Source organism: Nomia melanderi, chromosome 11, assembly GCF_051020985.1.
Source record: "Nomia melanderi isolate GNS246 chromosome 11, iyNomMela1, whole genome shotgun sequence".
Lineage (NCBI taxonomy): Eukaryota > Metazoa > Arthropoda > Insecta > Hymenoptera > Halictidae > Nomia > Nomia melanderi.
Window position 1 is genome coordinate 3,036,459 of NC_135009.1, and position 14,706 is coordinate 3,051,164.

At 31.5% G+C, this 14,706-nt stretch overlaps 1 long non-coding RNA gene across 1 annotated transcript in view; it reads right to left on the bottom strand.

Annotated features, from left to right (window-relative positions):
- The window catches only part of LOC143175072 (uncharacterized), a 498,558-nt gene that overhangs the window by 287,325 nt on the left and 196,527 nt on the right, over positions 1–14,706 (bottom strand). The window contains exon 4 of the long non-coding RNA XR_012999692.1: positions 11,702–11,810. This is a non-coding gene — a long non-coding RNA (uncharacterized LOC143175072). The remainder of the gene's footprint in view (positions 1–11,701; positions 11,811–14,706) is intronic.

The window sequence follows — 14,706 nt, forward strand, 5'->3', positions numbered from 1 at the left end:
CTTAGGTGTAACTTTTGTGGGAAAATCCACAAGGAGAGAATCTTGGCGGATTATATAGGTATTGGGAATCTATTGAAAGATTTCTCAATGGTATTGTCTTAAAAGGAAGTTTAATAATTATTCTATTGTATGATAATTCTTATTTAATTTTGTGAAATGTGATTGAAAATTTACGAGGTGGGAATCTTGGCAGTTTGTATGCTGGATATATGTTGAAAGACTTCGTAATGAGACTATTAACATTGATGTGTTATGTTATTTAACAGGATTTTAGGCATTTATTAAGAAATCATTATTATTAGTATGAATATTTATTAAGAAATATGAAGTTATTAGTTATTAGTAGACTACGAATTCGTATGCAGTTATGAGAAATTTGAAAGTGCAGAAGTACATAAATTGCACATAATACGAAAATATTTATAATGTATACAAAGCGTAGTGCTTTCTAGAATATTTGTTAGAAAAAGCTATATTTCATCGTAATTCTATTTTCCAATTATATTTCTAAAAATTTTGATTTTATGTTAATATGCGCAGTTGAATTATTAGTTATTATAAAGGAACTAAATTTTTTATCGATAATTATCACTTTGAAAACCGACTCTGTGAACATGAATTTTATTAACCGACTATTATTATCAACCCCTGTCACGAGTCACATATTCACAATTTGCGTCATAAATTGTTGATAGTTTGAAATGTTTAAAATATTTGGTTTTAACCCCTTTGCACTCGGAAGCTTTTCACTGGAAATATTCGACACTTTCCGATAAGACACAGACTACACTATTTGAAACGAAGTAATGAGAAAACATACGTAAACTAAGAAACAAAGCTGTTTTATATAAATGTTTCGAGTGAAAAGGGTTAAGATAATATGCTTAACATATTATATTCTACGATTAAATAACAATTATTTTATTAGTTTATACTTTCTTATAACTAACGTATTAATTAGGTTGCAGGTATTTATACACATTTATATCATTACAGTTTCATTTCTGGAGTAGGAAACGAGAAGAATTTGTTCTCTTTAATTAATATTTTAATTACATACAAAATAGATGGAAGACGGTGTTCGAGTTAATTAATTCTTTCGTTTCATTGTTGTTTTCACGCTATTGCATATTATAAGTACATTCTGTATCAATTTAACGAGTTTATTAAATATTCAGGATTAAATTTATTTTGCAACCTTTATTTCTAAAGGTCTGTAAGATAAATTTTTAAAAAATATAAAATATATGATACTACTGTGTACACAATATTGCTACAAATGCAATGCAGTGCTAATGCCTGCTAAATGAGCACGGACAAACAGTATGAGCACGAACGAACATGAATGAACATAAACGAACAAGAATTAGCATAAATGAACGTACATGAATCTAAACGATTACACGGTAGGCCTACGTGATATTTACTTACTAATTCATATATTTACATATGTATACATATAAATACATTGGAAATTTTATTTTTAAATATATAACATACAATAATATACCGATATTTAAATCTAAATATACTAGAAATGGATACTATAAATTCATTTGTAACATTGATTACAGTAACTTCAACCCTTACAGTAAATAGTTGTAACATTTTTAAGTTAAACAGTTACAATTCTGACACTTTATTTTACTGAGAATACTTTCTGATTTAAAATATATAAAGTGAATTTTGACATTTTTCATATCAATGAATAGGATAAACACCGTAAGTAGCATATACAATGTAAATTCATAAAGTAATATAATTTTAGTATAATTTCCAATTATATAAAACCTTACGTAAAACTAATGTAACTAATCAATACTTCAAGATAATATTTTCTAGGTGGTATATTTTCATCGCATTACATGACATACTCGCTATCCTTGAAAAATATTTTTGAAACATAAGAGACTGAACAAACAGTTCCAATCGATTTCTACTGAACATAGAATAATGCAAGGTCTATAAGTTTATGGAATTAGTAAGAGTGTTTACTTTCTTTAGCAAGATGAGAAATGTAAAAATTCAATAATATTAAACGTTCTTGTAATAATAAAATACACGGTGATTAAAACGTCAAGATAACTTGTTCCCAAAAATAATTCGATTCTATTGAAAAGGAATGAAAATCATTCAAGTTTTCAGTCGAACTGTAACATTCAAAGTGATAAGGAAACAATGAAGTAAGTTTCTCATTCATCTAATGTATGCCATGCAATTAATGGAGGCCAGAGGAATCATTATTTTTATGAATCTCAGCTCATCTATTCAAAGCGAGAACGATTAATTATACACCGTGATATATCGAAATTCTTTCTTCAACAGTTCCCTAATTAATCTGCGTGAGATTAAAAAAGTAATCTCAACAATTTTTGTAACATGGAAACGAAAAATTCTTCACCTCTTTATAAGACATAAATCAGTTACGAAGATACAGTAAGGGAGATAATACAAAGCGCATAATTACAACGAGAACGCTTTTTCAAGAACAAGCGAAAATTCATGCACAGCGTATGGATACCAGTAATTTCAACGAAATAAGAAACTGACAGAAATAACGTTTACAGAGTATAATAGATTTTCTCTACAATCCATGTAGGAGATAATTGCAATTGCGAAACATTTTTAAAAAGTTTGTACATGACGACGATAAATATTTTATTCGAAGATTTATTTTTACACAATCTATTTTAATGTAAAAAATATGTAATAGTTTATTTTCATTACATTCATTTTTGGCTTTCGAGTGAGAGCCGTGTCCAATAGGAATATTTTCCCAACGTTTCGCCGGCATTGCAGCTGGCTTCATCAGGAGGCTAAAGGCACATTGATACTTTATTTTCATCTTATTATTTTCTGCTAATCGTTTTTATGACATACTAATTATTCTATGATTTTGCAATTTTATATTCTTATTACTGCGCAACGACAATGTAAAATACTTTTAATTAATTCTGTTGTATCTCTTCATAGTTTATTTACTATATTATATCCAGAAAGTATACACTAAATATACAACACGTGAATAATATAAATTCATAATCAGCAACCTAATAATAAATACCGTTTTACCAATCTTAAATAACACACACAAGACAATACATATATAATAGACAGTAGTGACAAATACATAACAATAAATATTGAGAATTTACTTACGAATTGATAAGCTAATATTATTACTCTTCGAAGTTGTATATTGTACATATTTAACATTTGAATGCAGGAAGGTGTGAATAACAGAAATATCGGAAAAGTTCAAATCGATCAGAATCACGCCAGCATGCAATTAGTGGCATATTGTAAAAATTAACCGGCAGAGAGGTCAGTGAAAACGGTTGTAAAAGTGTGCAGGGAAGCTTTTGATCCCGAGCGGTCTGACAGCACGGAAGATCCGAAATTCCCTTGAGGATGAGAATCAGACCGAATCGAACAAGGGATTCCGTTCATTAGCGGCCAATTATTTTTGTTCGTTGAAACGGAAGGTTTTTCGAGATACCGATCATCTGACGCTACTGTATCAAAGCTACTTGATATTTAGGTGACACGGAAGACAACTCTTTTAATGGATTCCAATCAATACTTCTGTTGCGTAGTATACAACTATTGCTTCATTTTTAGTAGGAATTTAATGAAAGGTAAAACTTTAAGTCTTCAGAGAATACGCTCACTACAAATCATCCACTGAATGCCTGCATACGTATAAGCGCAACTTTTTTTTTAACAATGCGGCTTTTAATCAAAAGGTTGCCATTTACTTGCACTTTTGAATCAACGTTTTGTGCGAAAATTATTTCAGACAAATGGATCTATTTAATATTACACTTTAAAATATTTATTATGTATGTATACGAATTTTTCTAAATTATTTATAAATAAATTTGACATTCACAAACGTATAATTTTGTAATGAACAGGTATATATATATGTTGTAGTTTCAAGCATTTTTCAAATTTTTGAACAAAATGATTTTTTACTGTGTATTGTGAACGTTGTTTTGCCCTTTAAATAAATGCTCAGTAAAATTGTACAAAATCAAAAAAATCTGTAATCAATACTTATTAAGACTCTTAGTATATTATTCAAGTTCTTGAAATATATTACGTAAAACACAATGATGTATTAAAAGTATTTTGTTCATCGATATGCTTTAATTGTTCAAAATACATTTTAACATTTAAAACTCCATTTCAACATTTTTACATTGATTCGTTCATGCCTTCAATGGTTGTCTGGAAAAAATCTACTTTTCACACGTTTCTATTACTTAATTCATATTTATAGACCACTTAAGTAGGATTCATTAGCTGAAGATGCATGAATCATATCCATTTTCCAATTTTATGATTTTTCGTGTCACTGAATGATCTTACCTTACATTCTATTTCATTTGTCTGAGCAAACTCCATTACGTTATCAAATATAAAGGAATATCATTCAGCCTGAAGAAATTAAATTGACTTTAAAACCTCCAATTTCCAGTTCCAATTTTCTAATTCATTCTATACATACTTTAAGCAACTTTTATTACAAAATGAAATTTTTATAGTTTCGTTGTACACTTTAGCAAAGAGACTAATTAATTTCTTAATTGAGTGATTTTGTATTTTATAATTAATTGTAACTATATTTTACATAGTTAATAATAAATAGTTTCGTATATAGGTAACCTTTCCAAGTGAGGTAAAATATTAGTAAATTTTGCTTTATAAATCGTAAAAATGTTGAATTGCTAAGCCCATAATAAAAATATACACCATTTTTCATCCATGGTTTGGAAACATCGATAACATTCTAGAATCACGCCTTCAATTCTCTGTATGAAAGCCATTTTTATCTAAATCCAATCTACAATGCACCTCTGCCCAAAAACTCAGTCGCCCTCTTCCAATAAAATCTAAACTGCATTCAGTGCATCAGAGAATATTCGACACAAAAATGACGATTGTTTCGGCTTATAGTAAGCAATCAAAGGGTTAAAAATATAATAAAAGCTCGATTATCCGAATTAATTGAGACTAAAATGGTTCGAATAAACAGATAACTTAGATAATTAATTACTTTGCATAATCGAACAGAATATAGCACCATCTCGATTACCCAAACTAATTAATATTAAGTTTATTTGTATAATCGAATAAGTCGAATTATCTAACAGTAAAATAATTAAACCAAAAAAAGAAAAAAAAGAAAGAAGGATCATTGATCCTTTCTCTTTATTAAGTGATGATATTGGAAAATTTTGTCTTCTAAACACCTTATTTTGTTTACTTTTTCTGGTTGGTTATTTAATAAGTTTTGAATCGCGGATATTTGCAATTCATTAAATACCTTTCTCGCTTTTGTAAAACACAATTTTTAATCAAGTCTGTTAAATGAGTTCAATTGAAATGAATGAAAAAGGATATAGTTATAGTTCTTTTTTCAGGTGGTTACCTAAGTGTTAATAATAATATTGCAATCAAGTGACTTGAGCGCAATTTAATTAATGAGTACATCGGCTCCAGTGCGGTTAGGAATCTCACGGTCACTGGACAATACTGCCATAACCGCAATTCCTGTGAGGTATCTTTGAAGGTCGGTACGACTGGTTCTCCGAATCGTACCTTTAACCACTTGGGTTGGAATTTGACATGTCTGCTACCATTGGCTCAAATCGATATCACTCATGTTTAATACAGGAAATGCTATTTTAATCCGTAGATGCAATAATTTCTTAAAGTATTCGTTGTTAAAAACTTAACCAGCCGGTCAGGTAAAAATACCCGTTTCGATTTTGTTGTAGATTGAAGTCATTTTTAAATTATTCATCACAACAATTATCTATTTCTTTATAAATTTATATATTTTTTCTGGCAAAGATCACATGTTAAAAGAATTCATAGTTCATCTCCTGTTTCTGAAAACTTAGAACATTTTTTTGTAAAAAACGATCTGCTGTATCAATTGATGCAAAAAGAATGATGTAATTATAGCTTAAAGAATAGTAATGACTTTGTCATGTCTCTTACACACGTCCACCTAGAAACAAACTACTGTAAACAAAGTACTGTCTTCTTAAAATAGAAAAAATTTCATTTCAGATATTTTTTAAATAATGAATAATTTTGAAAATAATTTAATTTATAGATTAAAATAAGACCCATGTATGCACTGAGTGTTTTAATGTGTAACATAAATTGTTTTTAAATCTTGTTCCTCAGTAAACGTGTTAATCGATGATTGCATAAGTTAGGTGTGTATATGCGTACGTCTATTTAATTTTGAAATAGTTAATTAAGAACAATCTTCGATAAAATAGAAAGTGCACGACTCTTTGCAAGTAAAATATGAAATTATTTAAAATTATTAGTTAATTCAAAACAGAAATTCACTTTTGATTTTGATGATGTTTTAATAGGTTGTCGAAGTCAGTATCGGTGATTAATACACTAATAATATAATTGTATTATATGATTGATGAACGATGGTAAGAAGACTTATTTAACGGCAGAGCTTGTTGTTATCGATTAAGGTTGTTAAATAAATAACTTAACTAAAGGAAACATTTTTTATAAGGCATGTGTCAAAGAATAGCGGTACATGTTGCAAAGCAGCGAAAACGTACAAAAATGATATCAAAATATGTACAAAAATCTCCAAAAACTCGAATGTAACTTAATATTTCATTGAAAAAATCAGTTCATTTTATAAGCAAGATATAAGCGAAATTTCCGATGGCATGGAATGTGTTAACAAAGGAAACATACCTATCTCTGTTCTGACATTTAAGAAGAGAAACTACCATGAACCTCTCTACAACCATCCGCGTACAGTCAAATTAATTGCGTCAAACGTTCGGTGCACAAATCATCCAAAATAAATCATGAAACTCCATTAACTCTCCACCCGAATCAGTCAGCCATTACTAATCCGACCTGGATAATAGTTCAAATAAACGCGTCTGACAAGTCAATCTTGTGCCCTACAATCCCAAGAGGATTTAATTGAAAATATCCGCGCGGCTATTCGCGACGTACATACAAACGCTTACCTATGATCGACGATTGGAATTCGGAAAATCGAATAAATCAATCGAAAATAATCGGGCACCGCGTACCGTTTCGTGGCCGATCGTAAATCTACGTTCTCGGAGGGGGTCGGTGCCGGTAAAAGTGATCGAGATCGCATAAAGCAAACTGGTGTTTATTTAATGACAACGGGACAATAGCCGGTTCCCAGTGTTAAAAGCGTGGTCAATGAATCTCGTTACAGGATAAAATGTTTGGAATTGTGATGTTGGCTGATTCAGTCGATTATCGGTTGCTGTCCTCAATTGTTTGAGCGCTGAATAGCTTTCTTCGATGTGTGTCAAAAAAGCGCACACGACAAATGTGTATAGAAAAATGCGCACACCTACAAAAACGCGCACAGAACAAAGCGCACATGGAAAGAATCGCACAACGTAAAATACGCTCAGTTCATAACCCGTACACATACGAATTGTACAATTGTAAAGCCAAAGAGGGAGAGGGGCTCTGCATATTTACTAAATTATTGCAAAAAGATACTTACTTATTGTGAAACAAATTATTTATTGTATTGCAATTCTTCTTAAATACAGCAGTTCCTTGGTAATTTATTATACGTATTAATGACGGCTGCTGCTGTGCATTCAAAAGAGATTTATTTATATAATAAAGATTGGTATAAGTAGGGTTAGTTTTTTTCACGGAGAGAGGGTGCAGGCCACACTTTTGCTTTATGATTGTATAATTCATATATGTACATGTTATGCACTGGGCGTATTTTACATTGTGCGATTCTTTCCATGTATACATTTTTCTTCTGCGTTTTCGTACATGTGCGCATTTTTCTGTAAGTATTTTCCGTGTTGCGTTTTTTTTGTCCACTTTTGTCGCGTATAATTGTTATTCCTTTGTATTAGTACGTTCCGCAAAAATTATACTGACAAACAATGATGTTATCCCGTATCTTGTACTTCTGAGAACAGAAGAGAAGCGTGATTGTGCTTGCCAGGACTCAAGCGGTTAACTCATTTGTATTATTGTGGATGTATGTTTCACCATCATTGGCGTATGGATGTATACGTCCTTAGATTAGATAATATAACTATATAATAATATTAACATTATTAATATTTATTCCCACACTTTCATTGAGATACGTTAAAAAATTGCCGGATCGTACCCGGACTTCGATCGGAAAGGGTTAACCGATTAATTGCGTTTGACGAGTATACACTTCATTATTTCATTTTATTGCGTATATATTTATAAAACTAAATTCCACAGCTAACGGGTTAACACTAAACCTACCGGGTAATTAAACTGACTTTCTGAAATTTCTTTACAGGCACTTCAAGAGTACATCTATCGAGACTTTAATTGATTTAAAATTCAGTTTTTGTATTGCTAAATTAATTACTTTAATAATTTCTCAGAGAAACATCTGTCTTCTTTTTAATCACTGCAACAAAAAAAGGATCAGGACTGGGTCATTTTGATCCGTCTAGCAGTTTTAGTGTTAAATAAGTAATATCTGTGAATATGTTGGTCACGGTTTCATGCCGGGAAAACGTTGCGCTGTTAAACGACCGTATTATTCTTTACGGTGACGCGTCATCGTTGCGCCGGAAAAATGCAGGGTTATTACATCCCGACGGAAAAAAGGGTTTCTGCACTGTCTTTCAAGGCGTCCGGGCCAGGTGAGCCGTGCCGGACGCGAAACACGCTCACCAGCGAAAACAGTCGGTTGACGAATGCGATTCGCTGCGAGAAACGACGTTCTGGCTCCCAGCGAAATTATGGCACTAACTACAACCCCTTGAGAGACGGCCGCCGCAGCATCGATCCTCCCTCGGGGGACGTCAGCTAGTAATGCATCGGCTGGCTCTGTCGACCGTACAGGCTCATTGACTTATGAAGCTGGTTTATATTTTTGGTTTCAGCTTTCGCCCCCACCTTTTCATCCATCGAAAGTCGATCGACGTCCAACCCAGGCATCCAGCAATATCTCTTTTACCGATTTGCATCGTCGAGAGCCGCATGATAATTACGTACCTATTAACCTTTTACCTTACAACATCATGTCAGATTCGTGACGAAAATTTTCAACTGAATTTGATAAATCTAAATGTTATTTACACTTTACGAATTAAACATTACTTTTCTATTATCAGTGGCTAACCTCTAGAATAAACGTAGACATAGAAATTATTATCGATAAACGATATTGTGACTTATTTTCAATAAACCGCATATCTTGAGGTCATAATATTTTGAAATTAGTCGCCAGAGATGTAAAATTTTGCATACGTTATTGAGAAATTATAAAAATTAAATTGAAACACTCACGGAAACCGGAAGGTTGCAATTATGAAGAGGTTGAATCGACTCCATCTCAAGAAACAAAGATTTTAGCATGGCGGACAGAGAACAGGACAATGCAAGATTCTCGGTGAGTTTGAGACCTTTAACTCAACAATCAAACTTCTTTATTTTTGAATTTTTATGAATGCAACCTTCGCCACTATGTTTGTTATGTTTTTCTGATTAAAATGGTACCAAACACGATAAAATTACAACCGTAATTACAGTGCGTTACTCCCGTCAGCCAAGCTGGTCAGTGGCTTAAGAACTAAGAGAGGCAAGGGGAGACGTCCACTCGCTGCGCTCTGTCTGATAATAATGGCGGAATTAGTTTCGACACGTCTTTGTTACTGGCCGAGTCGCGAGCTGAGGTGGAGCGTGTGGCCGAGTCCTCTGGCCGCTCTTCACTTTTGAGCCCCAGGTCGACTTGGCTCACGTGAGTAACGGCATGTGCTTGTATAATAACCGAATGAAGTTTCGAATGTAGAAAAGAACTGTGAATAAAAAAGAAAGAGATATTGAAACCGTTAAGTTCAATAATAATCGGGTTATGTTATATACCCTTTAACCGTAGGTTGATCGTTGAGCACTATCATGTTAAAAGGAATCTGGTGGGGATGAAGATGATGCATTTATGAAGAGGTCCCCGATATTGCAATTACCCATTGCTCACTTTATGCTATCTATTTATAAAATATAGTATCTCTATCTGTTGGATAATTATGAACATTGCTCTGTGTGAACAAAATTCAATAGTAAAACTGTTTATTCTAAGAAAATATTAAAGATATGTGGGATTGAAAGGTTTTGGCGAGAACAAACACATGTGTATTTGTATTTTTATTTAAATGGATTAGAACTGATTAGAATTAAACTAAACTATGTATCTTAATCTATTATACACAATACTACACTGTTCCACGCTGGTCCACTCTGGCCTACTACTCCAGACTCTCAAACTACACTGTCCCACGCTAGTCTACTCTGTCCTCCTCCTCTCAACTCGCGAAACTACACTATTCTGAAAAGGCCTTACAATCATCTTAAATACTAATCTAATATAATAAATTTATATGGCCTGCACATAACTCCACACATATAATAAATTATATTAAAATATTATATTCAGTTAATATAATATCCTTTTTTGCTGTATTATTCTATACCGCCCTCAAAACCAATTAATTAAAACTGGAAAATGTATTCTTCGGATTAATACATATTGTTAACTGCTTTTGTGGGAATAACGTAATTAAGAGGAATTAAAATTGATATCAATTCATTGAAATGGGTTAATGTTGCACATGAAGTTCGAATGGAATTATAAATCGTTTATATTAATTTAAATGAAATTGGATCACATGGAAATATCAACGGATTTACTCCATTAAATTCGAATATAAGTTATTTAAGGTGTACATATTCGGTTATCTCTTCATTAAATTTTTACAGTGAATAGAGAATGCATTGTGAAACCTTTATTTTGTTATATTCGGTTAATAAAACTGTATTATTATTCACAATTCATTAAAATATATTAACTTGTGGAAGATTGTAAGTAGTGCTCACTTTTAATATAACTTTAATATTATAAAATATGCTGAATATTGTTTTACATAAAAGAATTTCATCTAATCATTATGTAGAATATGCATTTTCACATTCATACGACATTAATAATTTTTCATTTTTCTACGCGAAACGCAATGGATCCTTTAAATTACCTTAACAATAAAATTCCTCTTTTAATATAATGAATATAGCACAATCAAATATCAAATCAAAACATTTTGAAACAAATATCATGGGAATATATGAACACTGAAAAATTTTATTGAACGACACTTCCAAATATAACATTCATTAACAACTTTCCATGTAATATGAAATATTACCAATTTAATTGGTATAAAGTAAATGAGAATCGCATAGGAAAATTTAAATAAATATCAGGCAAAAGTTATATGCCAGTATTGTATAAAGTTAATACAAGAGAGAAAAGTTGAAGTGCCAATAAATTTTGAAATGCAAATTTTGAAATGTAAAACGCATACTTCTCCGTTCGTATTCGGAACGTACATTAAAAGCATTTTATTTCGTTAGAGCTAATAGGACGGTACGAAAAATCCATTAGCCCGCTAGGGGGCGATCGAAAATAAATCACTGAGCAACATCACCTGCTAAATCCACCATAAAATCCAGTGGGTATTAACAAATCAGGAAAGTACTTCCTCGGCCTTCCCTTTTTCACTCACAGGGCTTAAGAGAATTTAGGAACCGACCGATGTCATTCTGTGTTCGTACCGACGCTTAACTATACGTTACTAACCTCCCAGGGCGCGGTGCTTCCTTCCTCTGGGACCTCCGCTCCGTTTCTGTGTGGGCAGACGCGTTCCTTGGATAGCTTTCGTTTGTCCACCACTTCGAATCACTGAATCCTGTTTTAAAGAACACCGAATTAATACTACGAACATGGAGAACCGAAGAAAATTTCATTGACTTAACACTAACTGTACTTTGTATATACAGTGGGTCACAAAATTATTCGCTCAGTCGATAGTGTGGTAAAGATAAATGAAGTAACCATACAACGAAGAACTTTTTCAGATTTCTTTTAATGGATATACATTATTTACAGTTCAGTGTAACAAAATGGTATAAAAAAGTATAAAGTTTTGATTTATAATTGCAAAGAAAACGAATTGTAACAAATGTCTACACTTTTTCACGTCACAAAATTATTAAATTATTTAATCTTAAAATTCGTTTATTGTGAATAAAAACAGTAATTAGTGATCAAGTAAATTAAACTCCCACATAAAAACATGATAACACTATTTTATTGAAATTATATTTTGAAATAATAAAACTTATGAGACTAATAATTATGTTAGTTGTTTATGTCTCCTTTAAGTATACCAGCTTCAATAAACTTTTACACAGTATTTTCCTGCTTATTCGTTTAATAAATATACCCCCCGATTCTTTTATAAAAAAAATCACGTCCTATATTTTTGGTGGACGATGTTATATAACATTTTCTTGAAATCCCGTAGTATAAATAACAATAGTATCCTTCCCTCGAGACGTTTACTTTCTCGAGTACAATTGCCATCCACTTGGTTATACCATTTATTCTGTTTATATGTTTTCTGATGATGAAAGTTTATTTAGAAAGAAAAATTATATGCGTACATTCCCAAACCTATGTGTCTTCACATTGGTACAATTTTAAGATACCTGTGTTCGACAAATGTTAACACTACAACTACCGAACATTCATATAATAAAATATGTATGAAAATTGTAACAATAGATTATTTTCAGTTTCTTGAGGCACTAGTTATAGAATTCAAGTGAAACCGTTTATTTTCATTTTGAATATACAATGCTTTTATAATATAAACCATTGCAAAACAAGAAAACCGAAACCAGTCGTTTTGACTGATTCGGTAGTTCTTGTAATAAGGAACATTGACGTATCTAAAATAGTATAATCTTTGCTTCGAATACTATTACATATTTTTATTGTAGAAATAAATTACAAGTAATTCTTACATATAATTTTAATAGTCAGAATATCGTGTTAAACTATTAATTGTGTTATATCATATACAGAATATGTTCGACATTGTGGTATCTACATCAGTAAAAGGAATTATTCTATATTAAAATATAAATCAAGAACATCGAACAAAAGTTTTCCGTGCACGACTTTGATTTCGAAAAAATCGAGCCCAAAAGTTCGTATGTTATGCCTGCATTATGGTCTGTTTTTCGAAAGAACAGTCGTGTGGTGCACAGAGAATCACAATAGTTGTCCACCCCAATACGAACAGCCAAAAGTCATCAATCTGGACTGAGTTTGGTGCGGCGACAGCTATTGTGACTGTCGGCGTATCTCAGAGCTCTCCTTTTGAAAAACAGACCATAAATTTCAAGCAGGATCGGTCAAACATGGCTAGAAATGTTAGCTGTTGTTCATTGAACGACACATACATTCGATAAAATTTCAGAAGTGATTATTCTGGACACTAAATATTATATGAAAAAATTGTATAGTATATTTTCAACTCACTTTTTTAAGTAATATACTGTATCCATTCGTATTACAGTTTTGTAAGTGCGCCATATTGAAAGCTTCGTCAAGCTCTATTGTTGCTTATGTTTAGGAACAGGAAAACAATCTTTAATTAAGATTAAATAAAATTTATATAAGAAATAAAATTTCATTTCAACATTGTTCCTTTTACATTAATGAATGTAAAGATAGTTATCGAACATTTACAAATATTCTCAATCAGTTAAAAAAAATTTCTAATAGTTTCGTATTACCCGTTTGCATTATTCGAATACGTAATTCCTTATGCTTTATTTAACGATTGAATAATATACGATGCAATAACATTGTATCCACTGTAAATATTCTTGACTTGAGTTACTACATTTTATCATCGCATCAGATAACAAACATTCTATCATATAATCAATTATATATTTTTAAAAGAAGACTTATTTATATAAAATCAATAACTTAATAGAAATAAAATAATCTGAAGTGGTCGAAAGTCAATCGAAATTTAAAGTTTTCCGTAACTGGTATTAATATTTCTTCCTATAAATTTTCTATCTGTATCTTATTTTCTGAAATGGTTCCTCAAATTGAAAATCAAAATTGATAATTCAACAATTAAAAAATAATTTATTACTTTTTAAAAATATAACAGTGAAGCAAGTCCTTTTTTATCTGTACTAATTGGCAATACATATTTAAGGTTAAATGATAAAATTGGTACATTATAAGGCTCTGATATGGCCTCTGAAATTTGTAACACAGGTCATTTTTTTCATATAATCATCAATATTCACTTCTCTGTTATACCTAATTCTTGACATCTAGACTAATAATTAAGAAACAAAACTATTGTAAATGTTTTTTACTTCTTTGTTTACATTTTGTGTTTTTTCCACATAAAGCAGCTTTTGAAAAATGTATAACCATACCTACTTTCAAACCATCGATTCATCTATTAGACGATTAGCTTGTAGCAGATAAAGTTAAACCTAGAATGCATAATGTTCTTTTTTCTTGGTAATATTCCTTCGCTAAGTTCCCTTCCTCGTCCGTGTCGCGATAAATCTAACCGAAAAATGCGGGAATGTGCCGAAACCTTAACTTCATTACAGCGGTGCCCTTTAATTTTAGCGGTCAGCGTTGGTGCAAAAGAAGGAACGCTGATAACGGTCGAGAAAGAGGGACGAAATACGAGCGCCGCGGTAACAAGTGTTGTTACGAACAAACTGGTCCGCTGTCTGAACAGAAAAGGGAGAGAA